We start from the raw sequence: 6000 nt of genomic DNA, 5'->3' as shown, positions 1-6000 counted from the left end.
TAAAAAAATATCTAAAGTGGACCTTGTCCTCTCATGCAATCACTTCCATGTATAAAAACAATGGGGGAACAGGCAGGGAATCAGGTTCCAAAAGGAAAAGACTCCCTACAATCCACATAGCAAGTACGTTACTGTCCCTAATAACTGACTTTGCACTCACTATGTTAACATTAGGCACTTTAAAGAAACTTGTAAATCTAGATTTCAGTCCCAACAAAAAAACAAAGTTTTTGTTGAAAAAGTAACTACTGCTAAAGAACTCAGTCCCTTAAATAAAAAACGTGTGATGCCTGCTTAGACAAAAAGAAGTTTAATTCACCCTTTTCCTCACTACGAGGGACCCAAACTTGTTTGGATTCCTAAATCTAATCCTTGATTTCCTTGTGCAGGGAGCAATGAAAGGAAGCAACCAAAGATGGTATATGGATAGTGGCTGCTCTAAGCATATGACTGGAAGCACCGATGATTTTCTTTCACTCAAAGCCCTGCAAGGAGGGAGTGTGTCCTTTGGCAATGGCAAAAAGGGATACATTCTAGGAGTAAGAAGAGTTGGGGAGACACTCACTGCATCAATTGAGAATGTGTACTATGTGAATGGCTTGAAATATAGCCTACTGAGTGTCTCTCAAATTTGCGACAAAGGAAATAAAGTGGAATTCTTATTAAAGACTTGTACTGTCACCAATTTTGTAACTGGTGATGTGGTTCTGATGGAAAATGGAAAGGTTGACTTGATGAGTCAAGTCATGGAATCCAATGAAGAAGATGCAGCAGAATCTCTAGCTGATACGGAAGAACCTGGTTCCTCTATCACAACAATTGAAGCAGTGAACAAAGTTGTCGATGTCATGCAAGGAACTCCTAATGCTGAGCTGAGAAGTGGCACTCACTCCTCCATTGATTCCAATAATGGATCCCATTCAATGGAACCTAGGTATTCTCACAATGATATTCAGGTGTCCAACTGGAAGCACAAAAGTTCACATCCTCTCAAAAATGTGATCACTCCTCTTGATTTAGTAATTTAAACAAGATCAAAGACAAGAAGCTTACTTTCCTTCTTAGCTTTCATTTCTCAAATTGAGCCCAAAAATAATCAAGGAAGCATTGAAAGATGCTGATTGGATTACTGCTATACAAGAAGAACTCCATCAATTTGAGAGGAACAACGTATGGCACCTGGTTCCTCGACCCTCGGACAGAACTGTTATAGGAACCATGTGGGTGTTCAGAAATAAGCTTGATGAGTTTGGGAATACACTAAGGAACAAGGCCAGGTTATTAGTTCAAGGCTATAAAAAAGACGAAGGTATTGATTATGATGAGACTTTTGCCCAATTGCTCGAATGGAAGCCATCTGAATTCTCATTGCCTTTGCATCTCATATGGAATTCAAATTGTTCCAAATAGATGTCAAAAATGCATTTCTGAATGGGTATTTAAAGGAAGAAGTATTTGTCAAACAACCATCTGGTTTTGAGTGTCATGAGCATCCTGAACATGTATTCAAACTTGACAAGGCACTATATGGCTTGAAACAGGCCCCCCGTGCATGGTATGAAAGGTTGTCCAGGTTCCTTCTGGAAAGTGGTTTTACAAGAGGAAGAATTGAAAACACTCTATTTATAAAGAAATGAGGGAGGAACCTGCTCATTGTGCAAGTTTATGTTGACGGCATCATCTTTGGTGCAACAAATGATTCCTAGTGTGAGGAGTTTGCCAAGCTTATGGGAAGCGAGTTTGAAATGAGCATGATGGGGGAACTGAATTTCTTCCTAGGTTTGAAAGTTAAGCAAACCTCTAAGGGATCGATGATAAGTCAACAGAAGTACATTAAAGAGCATATGAAGAGATTTGAAATGGAAAGTTGAAAAACCATTAATACTCATATTGCCATTGCCACTTGTCTGGACATGGATGAACTTGGTTCTCTTGTGAACGAAACCATGTACAGAGGTATTATTGGTTCACTCTTGTATCTCACAACTGACAAATATCATTATATTGTATTCAGTGTGGGATTATGTGCTATATTCCAATCAAGTCCAAAGGAATCTCATCTGAAAGCTGCCAAGAGGATTCTAAGGTATCTTAAAGGAACACAGGACCTGGATCTCTACTATCCTTTAGGAGACGATTTTGACTTATGCTGATTATGCTGGTTGTCTGGTGGATAGAAAGAGAACATTTGGCATGACACATTTTCTCGGGTCATGTTTGATTTCATGGGGTACAAAGAAATAAAACTCTGTGGCTCTTTCAACTGCAGAAGCTGAATATGTGGTAGCCGCTTCTTGTTATGCTCAACTACTGTTCATCAAGCAACAAGTGGAAGATTTTGGTGTATTTTTTGATTGTGTGCCATTACTGTGTGATAACACTAGTGCTCTCAACATGGCAAAGAACCCAGTTCAGCATAAGAGAACAAGGCACATTGATGTGCGACATCATTTTCTCAGAGATAATATTAAAAAAGGTCTTAACTGCATGAAGCTCTGCAAAATAGAGGACCGAGTGGAAGATATCTTCACCAAAGCACTAAGTAGAGAGAACTTTGAAATGAATTGACTGGCATTGGGGCTTATAAAATCAAACTGAGTACAACGTCTCTCAATGATTGGCTATGAAAGAATGAATAGGTAAAACTCATGTCTATACTGTTATAGGTAAACACACATTGCAATTACAGAACAAACAAGAAGCTAATAACGTTGCATTTTGGTAAAAGGATGAGGCTCACATTTACAAAACTAAGTCAGGGAACCTGGTTCCCTTAACTTAGGTTAGTAGTTCATTTTTTACTTTCATGCACATTTAAACAGCTATTAAAGTGCCATATCATTAAATGTTTCCGTCTCTATCTCTCATCCATTTAAAACTCAAACGTCACACCCGTTACAAACTGACCCGTCTACCCAGTAAGTTATACCCATTTATAATCGGTCCCTCACCCCCTCTAAATAATCCCAAAAGACGTCTCTTTCCCAACTATCATCATCAAAGCCACAAAATTTCCCCTCTCTCTTAAAAAACAAACCCTCTCTATCTTGTGTCTCTAATTCCAGACTCCACTATGTATCAGAATCCAGAGATTTCAAACACTTCTAGTGTCATCCCTACAGTGTCTTCGTCTCACGAAGCATTGGAACGGGAGTCTAGGTCCCAACCGTTACCCAGTCAAAACCCCATACCAGACCAACAACCACCTCGTGTCTCTTCTCCAACCCCATCGAGTTATGGTTCTCACAGCAATCGTAATACTCAAACCCCTAAAAGATTTGTTGTTGCGACCTCTCCCTCTGCCTCGCCAAAATAAATGGCGGACGACAAAATAGTAGACGGAGAAAAGGGAGAAGAAGTCTCTAGTCAACAAATTGGGGAAATCTCTAAAGCCCAACAAGATGTTGTTGGCAGTGGTGAAATATCAGAAGTGCCCGCTCCAAGTTCTGATATGAATATTGCTACTCCGACAGGTAATATTCCTCCTGCATCTTCTGATTCTATTCTGGTGTAATTGAGAGAGAAGAAATAGATAATATGCTATTGATTGCTACTGAAGGAGGGTTGGTTGGAGGGTACGAGGGTGGTGATGTGACCACTGGGTCTCAAGGTGAAGGTGAAGGGCATATAGTTGAAGGTGGGGAACTGGTGCCTCTTGAAAACTTGGAACCAGTCAGTACTACTGGGGAAACAACAGAGGTACTTGATCCCTCTTCCCAAGAAGAGCACTCTGCTCCCACTTGGGATGAAACCCCATGCTCCTCAAAAGAGCCCCATGCCAGTATTGATCTCGCTCCTTCTCCTCACTTTGATGCAATGGACCCCTGTCTGAAGAGGAAAATGAAAATAGTGAGGAAGACTATGATAATGTGACTGTGGCAAGCTTCATTGCTTCTAGAAGTCGTAGGGTAGTTCCCAAAGAGCACATTCTTAAAATACCCACTACGAGGCTACAAAAGAAGGAAACTTTTGAGTCTGTTTTGAAGAAAAACAAAGATGAAAGAAGATGTGGTTGGTGAAAGGGTGAAAGCTAGTGAATGAGGAATATGTGCCTCTAGAAAATGTTGTTCATGTTGACGATGAAGGGGTGAATGAGGAACCTGCTTCCTTAATTCGTAAATCCTTTAAGAAACCTGTGACTCCAAAGCCCAAGAAAGGTTCATTTGTGAAAGCTGTAGAGGTTGATGAAGTGAAGAATGTTGAGGGAGAGAAGTTTGGTGAGCAATCTGGTGAGAAGTCTGAAAAGAAGGAGAAAAATATGAAAAACGTCTGTGAAGAGGAAAGCTAGTGACAAAGAGGAACCTGGTTCGTCCAAGAAGGCCAAAGTGAGTGTGTCAAAGGTTGAAAGCAGAGAAAACCTTAGGAAGAAGAGGGTGCTATGGGGAAGAACATTTGACGCTGACATTCTCGAGATGTCAGGGATGAAACAGCTAGTGGACATTTGCGAATTTCAGAAGTGGACTCATTTGTTTGCCAATCAGAGTCCCAAGGTTTCTAAGGAGGAGGTTCGTAGCTTCTACGCATATATATTTACAGTGGAAGATGATAACATTTGCTAGAAGGTCAATAAAGTAGATTTTGTGATGGACGAGATTGTTCTAGGGAGTATTTTGGGAGTACCTACTGAAGGGCTCTCATCTGTTGAAGGGACATATTCCCCTAACTTTAGAAGAGTCATTCTGAAGGATCAAGCTGTGCAGCAGGGGGAGCAGGTGCACAAGAAGGCCCTCCTTCCATGGTATCAACTTATGTTTGAAATGGTGAATAAGGTCTTGCTTCCACGCGTATAAAGGTGCTCAATCACTTCAAAAGCATACTTGTTCCTCATGGAAGCTCTGGATGCATACACCACCATCAATCTACCTGCTATTATGATTGAGCACATGAAGAAGGTGGCAGATTTCAAGGACAGAAACCATGGTTTACTTTACGGGTTCCTGCTCACTAAGGTGTTTGAATTATTCAAAGACCCTTTGGGAAGAGCATCAGTGGTAACTCGCAAGCAAACCTTCTCAAAGACAACCTTGGAGGAATGTGAGTGTATTGACAAGAAAGGGGGTGTTGGCAATAATTCCACTATTTCTCAATTGATTGATACTCAGAATGCTGCAAATGAGGAAATAAGGAGGTTGAAGGCGAGGCATACCATTCTTGAAGGGCAGCTTAGTCAGGCCAAGAAGGAACCTTGTTGTAGCAGTGTACAAAGCACAGAGGTTGCTCGCCTGACCAATGAAAATACAGACCTGAGGAAATAGGTCGAGAACCTGAAGGAGCGGCTGATGAACAAGCAACTGTCTAAAAATGCTCGAATGGACATCCTTCTCAGAACCCTTGCCTCCTCATCCCTTCCTCACCTTCTAGTGCCCCTAAACAGTTCCCTTCCCAATGTCCAGTTTTACTTATGTTTGTTCTACCTTAGTGTCTTTTGTTGTTCTTATGGCTTATACTTTAAGTTGTTTTTATGTGGATGTTTGTGTAACAATGGTTCTACTATCTCTGTTCTCTTCTCTTTCAAATTAATTAGCATCTCATATTTTGCTACGCATTTTATACTCTTGGGCTCTGTTTTTAGCCATGTTGTGTGCACACATATGGCAATTATCAAGCATCAAAATGGTTGTTGTGTATTCGGTAGAGACAAATATTCCAGGGTTGTGATCGATTCACCAATCCTATTGTGTTCTAGTTAACTCTCCCTTTCATAAAATTCACTCATCGTTGATAATTAATTGAATAATTACTCTCGTAGCCTTCTCCCGAAGTACTACTCGCCTATTCAAAATAGATTAACACCTATATTCCTATGAAATCAATCTATTAAGAACGCATTAAGATTTAATTAAGCACGATGACTAGGTATATTCCTATCCTAACCACAAATCCCTCCCCCCTAGAGTTAAGATAATTCTCTCTTCAATTCTTCTATAATCTAAACATGGCTTTTCCAAGCATAGAATAGATAGTAAATAGAACCTAACTGCAGGCCAGGCAATTAAGCAA

The sequence above is a fragment of the Nicotiana tabacum genome, chromosome 17 (genome assembly GCF_000715075.1).
Source record: "Nicotiana tabacum cultivar K326 chromosome 17, ASM71507v2, whole genome shotgun sequence".
Lineage (NCBI taxonomy): Eukaryota > Viridiplantae > Streptophyta > Magnoliopsida > Solanales > Solanaceae > Nicotiana > Nicotiana tabacum.
The sequence above is the reverse complement of the archived record's forward strand: the minus strand, read 5'-3'. Positions refer to the sequence as shown.